Genomic DNA, 13,993 nt, shown 5'->3' with positions numbered 1-13,993 from the left:
GTCCTCAGAGGCCTGTTCTGGAATACCAACTTATGATACAACATGTGGTTCTTGAGCCACACAACAGAACATATCCTGTCCCCAGAAGGATACCATGCTCTTTGACCTGTGTCAAACTCTCAGCTTAGGAGAATTCTGCATGGCACTTTAGCCACCAACACATTCTAAGACCTCCCTGGTAACAAAACAGCATTGTGACCCAAATGCAAGAGATTCCATGTCCACTCAAGGCCTTGGTACTTCGCCCCAGAGCCACCAGAACGAACCTGCCAAGTTCCTCAGCTGAAATGGTCAATGCAGGTGTGCTTTCCAGGCATACATGCATGAGAGCTCTGCTACCTAAACTTTCCACATGGTGGACCCTGGAGTTAACAAACCAGATTCCACCTGTAGAGTAGAAGGAAACCTTGATGTTTGAAGCACATCACAAGCCTCAGCATGGGTAATTCTCCATGGCCTCTTGACGTCAACCCTCCATTTGTCGGTCATCATAGACAAAAACTCTAGTGTGAGCAAAGATCTTACATCCGCCCTTATTCAGTTGCTGGTTATCTCAAATCAGCCGCTGCACATTGGAACTGCCTTTTGCTTGGCACTGTATTGAATAATAGCTTGTGTTTACAATTCCATCCTCACCCTACTGGCCCCAAGCCCTCTTGGTAGGGAATTCTGGATCCAAACCGCAGCATTCTGCCTTTCCCATAGAAAAATGAAATGCCTGGTGAGTCTGCCCATATATCCCACATGAAGATCAATCTGCTTGGCCCTCAAGGGAACCTCGACTTATAGACTGCCCTGGACTCTAGTATTTTGACTGAGAGAGCCTTAGCCCACCCAGAGAGCGGGCCCCATTTCCAGCATCTGAGACAGGCCATGGCCGAGTCCGTCATTTATACCCATTCTTGGTGATAAGGCACCTGTTCCAAGACATTTGTTGGAATCCCTGCCAATGGGGGAACCTGAGGCACAATAGAGAACTCCTGCTTCCCCATGGCAGGAAACCTGGCTGTTGGAATGGGTGTCTAACCCTCAGAGTGGGGGGGCAGCTGCATGGACATTAGGCCACGTTGACTCTTGAAGTCTACCCTGAGGACAAACATGCATTGTGACCCTAGCCTGAGCATGCTCTCAAACAAGCCCTCTCCATCCTACCTCCAGGATCCCGCATTGCAGTCATGGTATGCCCCATGGTCCAAATCCTAACACTTGGTGGGATTTCCAGGACCCCAGTACGAGAGCCCTTCTCTGGAATCCCAGTTTTGGGGTACCCCTACGATGGAAAACAGCACTCTTCCCTTCCCCGAAAAAGCCACCAAATTATGGAGAGCCATGAGGATCCTTAGAGAGGAAAAGTTTCCCATGAACCCATGAGACCACACCTGCATTTAGAGGCCATCCTGGACACATAATACAGATAAAAAGTACTGTGCTACCACATTCCAGTCACCCTAATTGCTGTTCCTGATGAGCTGCCCTCCAGGTCTACACATTGGGCCTATGATCACCTCGCCACTAACCATAACCGGAATTTGTGTTTGCAGATTTCTCTCCCAAATCCATGGCTCACATGCCCTCCAGAAAGGGGTCTCTGGAGCCACACCACAGGAATGTGCCTGCTATTCCCAAGGAAATTATGTCCATTACATTTGCTCAAACCATCTAGATTAGGAGAAACCTGCAAGGCCCCTGAGCCCACCCCAATATTGGTGGCCGGTCTGGAATCTAATATGCACTGTGAAACAATCTGATCACCTACATCCAGAAAGTCAAAGGTCCTAAGTCAGAAGATTGAACATGACATGCCCCTAGGACCTCACTGGAACCCTAGATTAGGTTTTCAGGTATTTGTCCTCATAAGCCTGTCCTGGAATACCAACGTATGATACAGCATGTCATCCCTGACCTACACAACAGAACATCTCCTGTCCCCAGAAGGAAACCAGGCTCTTCGACCTGTGCCTAACCCTCAGTGTAGGAGAAACCTGCATGGTACTTTAGCAACCAGCACATTCTAAGATCTCCCTGGTAAAAAAAAAACCTGTATTGTGGCTCATTTGAAAGAGATTCCATGTCAACTCAAGACCTTGGTACTTGACACAGAGCCAACAGAATTAATCTGCCAAGTTCCTCAGCTGCAATGGTCAATGGAGGTGTGCTTTCCAGGCATCCATGAAGGAGAGCTCAGCTACCCAACTTTACATATGGGGGACCCTGGAGCAATCAAAACAGACTCCACCTGTCCAGGAGAAGGAAACCTTGCTATTTGGAGCATCTCACAAACCTCAGCTTGTGAATTCCTCCATAGACTCTTTATGCCACCCCTCCATTGTTCAGTCATCAAAGACACAAACTCCAGTGTGAGCAAATATCTGACATCCCCCTGTACTCAGGTGCTGGATATCTTGAATCAGCCGCTGTAAAATATAACTGCCTTCTGCTTGGCACTGAATGGAACCCTAGTTTGTGTTTACAATTCCATCCTCACCCTACTGGTCCCCAAGCCCTCTTGATGAGGAATTCTGAAGACACAATGCAGCATTCTGCCTTCTGCATAGAAAGATGAAGTTCCTGTTGAGTCTGCCCAGAAAGCCCACTTGAGGATCAATCTGCTTGGCATTCAATGCAACCTCGATTTATAGGTTGCCCTGGACACTAGTGCTGTGTCTGACAGCCTGAGCCCCGACATAGTGTCAGCCACCCAGAATCGGGCCCCATATTCAGCATGTGAGACCAGCCATGACCCAAGTCCGTCATCTCTACCCATCCTTGTTATTCAGTCACCTGTCCCCAGACCTTTGCTGGAATCCCTGCAAATGGGGGAAGCGAAAGCACAATAGAGAACTCCTCCTTCCCCAGGGAAGGAAACCTGTCTGTTGAGATGGGTGTCCAACCTTTAGAGTGGGAGCCAGCTGCATGGCCAATGAGACCCCATCCACCCCGTAGGGATGCCCTGCAGACAAATAGGCATTGTGACCCTCAGCCTGAGCATGCTTTCAAACAAGACCTCTCAGTGGCACCACCAGGATCCCACATTGCAGGTTTGGTACGCCCCTAAGCCCAAATCCCAAAACTTGGTGGGATTTTCCAGACTCTAAGACCCAGAGCCCGACTATGGAATCCCTGTTTGGGGGCACCCAAACAGGGATTTTGTTTGCTATGATGAAAAATAGCACTCTTCCCTTCCCCGAAAAAGCCACCAAACTATGCAGGGCCACCAGGATCCTTAGAGAGGAAAAGTTTCCCAGGGACCCATGAGATCACACCTGCATCCTGAGGCCATCATGGACACGCAATCCAGATAGAAAAATTGTGCTACCATCTTCCAGTCACCCTAAATACAGTGCTTGACAAGCTGCCCGCCAGGACTATGCATTGGGCCTCTGATCATCTCGCCTCTAACCCTAACCCGAGTTTGAGTTTGCAGACTTCCCTCCCAAATTCATGGCTCACATACCCTCCATAAAGGGGTCTCTGGATCCAGACAACAGGACTGTGCCTACCATCCCCAAGGAAACTGTGTCCATCACAGTTGCCAAAACCTCTCAATTAGGAGAATCCTGCAAGGCCCCTGAGCCCACGCCAATACTGTCGGCCACTCTGGATGCAAAGGAGCAGTCTGAAACACGCTTATCACCTACATCCAGGTAGACAGCCAAGTCAATGTTCCTAAGTCAGAAAAGTGAACCTGACATGCCCCTAGGACCTCATTGGAACCCTAGATTAAGGTTTCAGGCATCCGTCCTCAGGGGTCTGTTCTAGAATACCAATTTATGATACAATATGTAGTCTCTGAGCCTCACAACAGAATCTCTCCTGTCCCCAGAAGGAAACAGTTCTCTTCGACCTGTGCCAAACCCTCAGGGAAGGAGAATCCTGCCGGGCACCTTAGCCACCAGCACATTCAAAGATCAACCTGGTAACAAACCAGCATTGTGAACCATCTGCAAGAGATGCCATGTGAACTCAAGGCCTTGGTGCTTTGCCTCAGAACTACCAGAACAAACCTGCCATGTTTCTCAGCTTCAACAGTCAATGGAGGTTTGCTTTCCAGGCATCTATGCTGGAGAGTTCTGCTACCCAAACTTTCCACATGGGGGACCCTGGAGCAAAAAAAACAGTCTCCACCTGTCCAGTAGAAGGAAACCTTGCTATTTGGATCATCTCACAAGCCTCAGCGTGGGAAATCCTCCATGGACTCTTTATGGCACCCCTCCATTTTTCGGTCATCATAGACACAAATTCCTCTGTGAGCAAACATCTGACATCCACCTCTCCTCAGGTGCTGGATATCTCGAATCAGCCGCTGTAAAACGGAATTGCCTTCCCCTTGGCACTGAATGGAACCCTTGCTTGTGTTTACAATTCCATTCTCACCCTACTGGTCCACAAGCCCTCTTGATGAGGAATTCTGGAGACACAACGTAGCATTCTGCCTTCCCCATAGAAAGAAGTTCCTGTTGAGTCTGCCCAGAAACCCCACATAAGATTCAATCGGCTCGGCCCTTGAGGGAACCATAATTTATAGGCTTCTTTGGCCATTAGAGCTGTGAATGACAGAGCCTGAACCCCTACCTAGTGTCAGCCACCCAGAGATCGTGCCCCATATCCAGCATGTGGGATCGGCCATGGCCCAAATTCGTCATCTCTACCCATCCTTGATGGTCAGGCACCTGTCCCAATAACTTTGCTGGAATCCCTACAAATGCAGAACCTGAAGCACAAGAGAGAACTCCTCCTTCCCCATGGTAGCAACCCTGGTTGTTGGGATGGGTTTCTAACCCTCAAATTGGGAACCATCACCCAAATGGGTGATGAGATCATGCCTACTCCTGAAGGCTGCCCTGGGCTCAAATAGACATTGTGACCCTCAACCTGAGCATGCTTTCAAACAAGACCACTCAGTTGCACCACCACCATCCCTCTTTGCAGGCCTGGTATGCCCCTAGGCCCAAATCCTTACACTTGTTGGGAATTTCCAGGGTCCCACACCTGGATCCCATCTCTGGAATCCCTGTTTTGGGCACCCCTAAGATGGAAAAGAGCACTCTTCCCTTCCCCAAACCATGCCTCCAAACCATGGAGAGCTTCCAGGATCCTTAGAGAGGAAAAGTCTCCCATGGACAAATGAGACAACACCAGTATTCCTAGGCCATCCTGGACACACAATCCAGATGGAAAAGTCTGTGCTACCTCCTTCCAGTCACCCTAAATACATTTCCTGATGAGCTTCCCTCCAGGACTACACATTGGGTCTGCAATCAGCTCACCACTAACCCTTACCCGAATTTTTGTTTGCAGACTTCTGTCCAAAAACCATGGCTCACATACCCTCCAGGATTGGTCTGGAGACACACCACTGTATTGTGGCTGCCATTCCCAAGGAACTGTGCCTGTCATAGTTACCTAAACCTTCCAGATTAGGAGGAATCTGCAAGGCCCCAGAGCCCACCCCAATATTGGTGGATGATCTGGATTCAAATGCACAGTATGAAACACCCTGATCACCTACTTCCAGGCAGACAGCCTGTCAATGGTCTGAGTGAGAAGGTTCAACATGACATTACCCTAGGACCTCATTGAAACTCAGATTTTATTTTCAGGCATCTGTCCTCAGGGACCTGTTCTGGAATACCAACTTCTTATACAACATGTTGTCCCTAAACCACACAACAGAACACCTCCTATACCCTGAAGGAAACCGTGCCCCTCGATCTGTGCCAAACCCTCAGGGTAGGAGACTCCTGCATGGCACCTTTGCCACCAGCAAATTCTAAGATCTCCCTGGTAACAATACAGCATTGTAACCCATCTGTAAGAGATTCCATGTCAACTCAAGGCCTTGGAATTTTCTCTGGAGCCACCAGAAGGAATCTGATATGTTCCTCAGCTGCAATGCTCAATGGAGGTGTGCTTTCCAGGCATCCATGCAGGAGAGCTCTGCTCCCCAATCTTTCCACATGGGGGACCCTGAAGAAAATAAAACAGGCTCCAACTGTTCAATAGAAGGAAACCTTGCTGTTTGGAGCCTCTTACATGCCTAAGCGTGGGAAATCCTCCATGGCCTTTTGACGCCACCCCTCCATTTGTCGGTCATCATATACACAAACTCCAGCGTGAGCAAACATCTGACATCCGCCCTTACTCCTGTGATGGATATCTGGAATCAGCCACTGCACCCTGGAACTACCTTCTTCTTGGGACTGAATAATACCGTAGCTTGGGTTTACAATTCTTTCCTCACCCTACTGGTTCCCAAGCCCACTTAATAGGGAATTCTGGGGCCACAATGCAGAATTCTCCCTTCCCCATAGAAATAGGAAGTGCCTGGTGAGTCTTCCCAGAATCTCCATCTGAGGATCAATCTGCTGGACCCTCAAGGGAACCCCAGTTTGTAGGCTGCCCTGGCCACTAGTGCTGGGTCTGACAGAGCCTGAGACCTGACCTAGTGTCAGCCACCCAAAGTGGGAGGTCCATATCCAGCATGTGAGGTAGGCCTTGGCCCAGGGCCATCATCTCTACCCGTCATTGGTATTCAGGCATCTGTCACCAGACCTTTGCCTGAATACCGGCCTATGGGGGGACCTAAGCACAATAGAGACCTCCTCTTTCCCTAGGGCAGGAATCCTGGTTGTTGGGATGGGTGTCCAACCCTCAGAGTAGGAGCCAGCTGCATAGCCAGTGAGACCACACCCACTCATTAGGTCCGAACTGGACACAAGCAGGCATTGTGACCCTCAGTTTGAGCATGCTTTCAAACAAGCCCTCTCAGTTGCAATTCCAGGATCCCACATTGCAAGCCTGGTACACCCCTAGACCAAAATCCTAACATTCTGTGGGATTTTCCAGGCGCCCAGATCCATAGCCCGTCTCTGGAATCCCTTTTTTGGGAAACCCCTAGATGGAAAACAGCAATCTTCCCTTCTCTGAGAAAGCCACCAAACTATTGGGAGCTGCCAGGATATTTAGAGAGGAAAAATCTATCACAGACCCATGAAACCACACCTGCATTCTGAGACCATTCTGGACACACAATACAGATCCAATAACCTGTGCTACTGCCTTCGAGTCACCCGATTTACAGTTCCTGATGAGATGCCCTACAGATCAATGCATTGATCTTGCAATCACCTCGCCTCTAACCCTAACCCAAGTCTGTGTTTGCAGACTTCTCTCCTAAAATTATGGCTCCCATATCCTCCAGGATGGGGTCTCTGGAGCTACACCACAGGACTGTGCCTGTCATCCCCAAGGAAACTGTGCCCATCACAGTTGCTTAAACCCTCCAGATTAGGAGAAACCTGCAAAGCCCCTGGGCCCACTGCATTACTGGCACCATTCTGGACACAAATGCACAGTCTGAAATACCCTTATCACCTCCATCCAGGCAGACAGCCAGTCAATGGACCTGAGTCAGAAGATTGAACCTGACATGCCCCAGGACTTCAATGGAACTGTAGATTAGGATTTCAAGCATGTGTCCTCAGAGGCCTGTTCTGGAATACCAACATATGATACAACACGGGGTCCCTGAGCCACACAACAGAACATCTCCTATTCCCAGAGGAAACCGTGCTCATGGAACTGTGTCAAACCCTCAGGGTAGATGAATCCTGCACAGCCTCTAAGCCACCAGCACATTCTAAGATCTCCTTGGTAACAAACCATCACTGTGACCAATATTTATGAGCCTCCATGTCAACTAAGGCCTTGGTATTTTGCCCCAGAGCCACCAGAACGAACCTGCCATGTTCCTCAGCTGCAATGGTCGATGGATGTGTGCTTTCCAGGCATCTATGTTGGAGAGCTCTGCTAGCCAAACTTTCCCCATGGGGGATCCTGAAGAAAACAAACCTGACTCCAACTGTCCTGTAGAAGAAAACCTTGATGTTATGAGCATCTCACAAGCTTCGGCGTGGGAAATCCTCCATGGCCTCTTAACTCCACCCCTCCATTTGTCAGTCATCATACACAAATCCAGTGTGAGCAAACATCTGACATCCACCCTTACTCAGGTGCTGGATATCTCAAACAAACCTCTGCACATTGGACCTGCCTTCTGCATGGCACTGAATTGAACCCAGCTTGTATTTAAAATTCCATCCTCACCATACTGGTCATCAAGTCTTGTTGAAAGGGAATTCTCGAGCCACGATGCAGCATTCTGCCTTCCCCATAGAAAGAAGTGCCTGGTGAGTCTGTCTGGAAACCCCCGTTGAGGATAAATCTGCTCAGCCCTCAAAGAAACCCCAATTTATAAGCTGCCCTGGCCACTAATACTGTGTCTAACCGAGCGTGAGCCCTGACATAGTGTCAGCCACCAAGAGAGCAGGCGCCATATCTAGCATGTGGGACAGGCCATGGCCCAAGACTATCATCACTATCCGTACTTGGTATTCAGGCACCTCTCCAGACCTTTGCTGGAATTCCTGCAAATGGGGGAACCTGAAGCACAATAGAGAACTCCTCCTTCCCCATGGCATGAAAACTGGCTGTTGATATGGGTGTCCAACCCTCAGAGTGGGAGACAGCTGCATGGCCAATGGGACCACGCCCACTCCTGAGGGCCACCCTGGGCACAAAGAGACATTGTGACCTTCAGCCTGAGCATGCTTTCAAACAAGCCCTCTCAGTGGCACCATCAGGATCCCACATGGTAGGCCTGGGGAGCCCCTAGGCCCATATCCTAACACTTGTTGGGATTTTCCAAACGCCCTGACCCAGATCCTGTCTCTGGAATCCCTGCTTTGGGGGACTCCTAAGATGGAAAACAGAACACTTCCCTTCCCCGAAAAAACCACCAAACTATGGGGAGCCACCAGTATCCTTAGAGAGGAAAAATATCCCATGGACCCATGAGGCAACACCTTCATTTCGAGGACATCCTGAACACACATCCCAATTGAAAAGTCTGTGCTACCGCCTTCCAGTCACACTAAATACAGTTCCTGACGAGCTGTCCTCCAGGTCTATGCATTGGGCCTGCAATGACCTCGCCATTAACCCTATCCCAAGATAGTGTTAGCAGACTTCTCTCCCAAAACCATGGCTTACATGCCCTCCAGGATGGCGTCTCTGGAGCAACACCACAGGACTGGGCCAGCCATCCCCAAGGAAATTGTGCCTGTCACAGTTGCACAATCCCTCCAGATTTGGAGAAATCTGCAAGACCCCTGATCCCATTCTAATATTGGAGACCGTTCTGGAGGCAAATGCGCAGTCTGCATGACCCTGTTAACTTACATGCAGGCATAAACCCAAGTCAATGGTGATGAGTCAGAAGACTAAACCTGACATGCTGCTCAGACATCATTGGAATCCTAGATTAGGCTTTCAGGCATCTGTCTCCAGAGGCCTTTTCTGGAATACCAACTTATGATACAACATGTGGTCCCTGATCCACACAACAGAACATCTCTTGTCCACAGAAGGAAACCGGGCACATGGATCAGTGCCAAACCCTCAGTTTAGGAGAATCCTGCATGGCACCTTAGCCACCAGCATATTCTAAGATCTCCTAGTAACAATCCAGTATGGTGACTCATCTGCAAGAGATTCCATGTCAACAAAAGGCCTTAGTACTTTGCCCCAGGGTCACCAGAATGAATCCGCAATGTTCCTCAGCTGCAATGGTCAGTGGAGGTGTGCTTTCCAGACATCCATGCAGGAGAGCTCTGCTCCCCAAACTTTCCACATGGGGGAACCTGGAGCAAACAAACCAGGGTCCACATGTCCAGAAGAAGGAAACCTTGCTGTTTGGAGTATCTCATAAGCTTCGCCGTGGGAAATCCTCCATGGCCTCTTGACACTGCCCCTCCATTTGTTGGTCATCATATACATAACCTCCAGTGTGATTAAATATCTGACATCCGCCCTTACTCAGGTACTGGATATATCGAATAAGCCGCTGGACATTGGATTCCACTTGGCACTGAATTGAACCCTAGCTTGTGTTTACAATTTCATCCTCAACCTAATGGTCCCCAAGGACCATTCCCTCTTGATAGGGAATTCTGGAGCCACAACCAGCATTCTGCCATCCCCATAGAAAGTAGAAGGGCCTGGTGAGTCTGCCTAGAAACCGCTCATGAGAATAAATCTGCTAGCCCCTCAAAAGTACCCCTATTTATAGGCTTCCCTGGCCACTAGTGCTGTGTCTTAGAGAGCCTGAGCTCTGACCTAGTTTAAGCCACCCATAGAGTGGGCCCCATATTCAGCATGTGAGACCTGCCATGGCCCACATCTGGCATCTCTACCCATCCTTGGTGTTTAGCCATCTGTCCCCGACATTTGCTGGAATCCCCACCAATGGGGGAACCTGAAGCACAATAAAGAACTCCTCCTACCCCATGGCAGGAAAACTGGCTTTTGGAATGGGTATCCAAGCCTCTAAGTTGGAGCAAGCTGCATGTCCAATGAGACCACACCCACTCATGTGGGCCCGCCCTGGGCACCAACAAGCATTGTGGCCCTCAACCTGAGCATGCTTTCCAACATCACCTCTCAGTTGCACGACCAGGATCCCGCATTGCAGGCCTGGTACACCCCTAGGCCCAAATCATAACTCTTGCTGGGATTTTCCAGGTTCCCTGACCCCGAGCCTGTTTCAGAAGTCCCTGTTTGGGGGCACCCCAAAGATTGAAAACTGCACGTGCCCCTTCCCTGTAAAAGCCACCAAACTATTGGGAGCCGCCAGGATCCTTAGAGAGGAAAATCTCCAATCGACCCATGAGACCACAGCTGCATTCCAAGGCCATCCTGGACACCCAATCCAGATAGAAAAGCCTGTGCTACTGCCTTCCAGTCACCCTAATTACAGGTCATAACGAGCTGTCCTCTAGGTCTTTGCACTGGGCCTGTAATCACCTCGCCACTAACCCTAACCCGATCTTCTGTTTTCGGACTTCCCTCCCAAAACCATGGCTCACATGCCCTCCAGGATGGGGTCTCTGGACACCACAGGACTGTGCCTGTCATCCCCAAGGAAATTGTGCCTGTCACAGTTGCCCAAACCCTCCAGATTAGGCAAAACCTGCAAGGCCCCTGAGCCCACCCTCATATTGGTGGCTGCTCTGGATGCAAATGCGCAGTCTGAAACACCCTGATCACTTCCATCCCGGCAGAAACCCAAGTCAATGGTCCTGAGTCAGAAGATTGAACCTGACATGCCCCTAGGATCCCATTAGAACCCTAGATTAGGTTTTCAGGCATCTGTCCTCAGAAGCCTGTTCTGGAATACCAACTTATAATGCAACTTGTGGTTCCTGAGCCACACAACAAAACATCTCCTGTCCCCAGAAGGAAACCGTGCTCTTCTACTTGTGCCAAACCCTCAGGATAGGAGAATCCTGCATGGCACATTTGCCGCCAGCACATTATAAGAACTCTCTGCTAACAAACCAGCATTGTGGCCCCTCTCCAAGACATTCCATGTCACCTCAAGGCCTTGGTACTTCGCCACTGTGCTCCCCAAATTTTCCACAGGGGGGCACTGGAGCAAAAAAAAAAAAAAAAAACAGACTCCACCTGTCCAGTAGAAGGAAACCTTGCTGATGGAAGCATCTCACAACCCTCAGCGTGGGATATCCTTCATGGCTTCTTGACGCACCCCTCCATGTGTTGGTCATCATAGAAACAAACTCCAGTGTGAGCAAACATCTGACATCCGCCCTTACTCAGGTGCTCGATATCTCGAATAAGTCACTTCACATTGGAACTGCCTTCCACTTGGCAATGAATTGAACCCTAGCTTATGGTTACAATTCCATCTTCACCCTACTGATCCCCAAGCCCTCTTGATGAGGAATTCTGGAGCCACAACGCAGCATTCTGCCTTCCCCATAAAAAGAAGAAATGCCTGGTGAGTCTGTCCCAAAACCCCATATGAGAATCAATCTTATCGTCCCTCTAGGGAACCCCGATTTATAGGCTGCCCTGGCCACTAGTTCTGTGTCTGACAGAGCCTGAGCCCAGACGTAGTGTCAGCCACCCAGAGAGAGGGCCCCATATCCAGCATGTGAGACCGGTCAATGCCCACGCCCGTCATCTCTATCCATCCTTGGTATTCAGGCACCTGTCCCCAGAACTTTGCTGGAATCCCTGCCAATGCAGGACCATGAAGCACAATAAAGAAATCCTCCTTCCCCATGACAGGAAACCTGTCTGTTGGGATGGGTGTCCAACCCTGAAAGTCAGAGCCATCTGTATTTCCACTGAGACCTCGCTGACTCCTGAGGGCCAGCCTTGGGCACAAACAGGCATTGTGACCCTCAGCCTGAGCATGCTTTCCAAAATCCCCTCTAAGTTGCACCACCAGGATCACGCATTGAAAGCCTGCTGCGCCTCTACACCCAAATTCTAACCCTCGGTGTGATTTCCAAGGTGTCAAGACCCAGAGCCCGTCTCTGGAAACCCTGTTTTGGGGTACCCCTAAGATGAAAAACAACACTCTTCCCTTCCCCTGAAAAACCACCAAACTGTGTGGAGCTGCCAGGATCCTTAGAGAGGAAAAATCTCCCATGGACACATGAGACCACACCTGCATTCCAGGACATCTTGGGCAAACAATCAAGATAGAAAAGCCTGTACTACCCTAATTACAGTTCCTGATGAGCTGCCCTCCAGTTGTAGGCATTGGGCCTGCAATCACCTCGCCACTAACCCTAACCCAAAATTGTGTTTGTAGACTTTTCTCCCAAAACCATGGGTCACATGCCCTCCAGGATGGTGTCTCTGGAGCTACACCACAGCACTGTCCCTACCATGCCCAAGGAAACTGTGCCTGTCACAGTTGCTCAACCCTCCAGATTAGGCAAAACCTGCAAGGCCCCTGAAACCACCCCCATATTAGCAGCTGCTCTGGATGCAAATGTGCAGTATTAAATACCCTGATCACTTACATCCAGGCAGACAGCCACGTCAATGGTCCTCAGTCAGAAGATTGAACCTGACCTGAACCTAGGACCCAATTGGAACCCTAGATTAGGTTTTCAGGCATCTGTACTCAGGGACCTGTTCTGGAATACCAACTTAGGATACAACATGTGGTCCCTGAGCCACATAAAAGAACATCTCCTGTCCCCAGAAGGAAACCGTGCTCTTTGACCTGAGCCAAAAGTTCAGGTTTGGAGAATCCTGCAGGGAACCTCAGCCACCAGAATAATCCAAGATTTCCATGGTAACAAACCAGCGTTGTGACCCATCTGTAAGAGATTACATGTCAACTCAAGGCCTTGGTACTTCGCCCCAGAGCCACCAGAGCGAACCTGCCATATTCCTTAGCTGCAAAGGTCAATGGAGGTGTGCTTTCCATGCATTCATTCAGGAGAGCTTCGCTCCTCAAACATCCCACATGGGGCACCCTGGAGCAAACACACCAGGGTCCAACTGTCCAGTAGTAGGAAACTTTGCTGTTTGGAGCATCTCACAAGCCTCAGCGTGGGAAATCCTCCATAGGCACTTGAAGCCACCCCTCCATTTGTCAGTTATCATAGACACAAATTCCAGTGTGAGCAAACATCTGACATCAGCCTTAACTCAGGTATTGGATATCTCGAATACGCTGCTGCACGTTGGAACTGCCTTCTGTGTGGTACTGAATTGAACCCTAGCTTGTGTTTTCCATTCCATCCTCACCCTACTGGTCCCCAAGCCCTGTTTGAAGGGAATTCTGGAGCATAACCCTCCATTCTGCCTTCCCCATAGTGAAATGAAGTGCCTGGTGAGTCTTCCCATGTACCCCACTTGAGGATCAATCTGCTCAGCCCTCGAGGGTACCCCTATTTATAGGCTGCCCTGGCCACTAGAGCTGTGTCTGACAGAGCGTTAGCCCAGACCTAGTGTCAGCAACAAAGAGAGCAGTCCACATATCCAGCATGTGAGACCGGCCATGACCAAAGTCCATCATCTCCACCCATCCTTGGTATTCAGGCACCTGTCCCCAGACCTTTGCTGGAATTCCTGCCAATTGGGGAACCTAAAGTAGAATAGAGAATTC

Source organism: Mustela nigripes, chromosome 12 (assembly GCF_022355385.1).
Source record: "Mustela nigripes isolate SB6536 chromosome 12, MUSNIG.SB6536, whole genome shotgun sequence".
NCBI lineage: Eukaryota > Metazoa > Chordata > Mammalia > Carnivora > Mustelidae > Mustela > Mustela nigripes.
The sequence above is the reverse complement of the archived record's forward strand: the minus strand, read 5'-3'. Positions refer to the sequence as shown.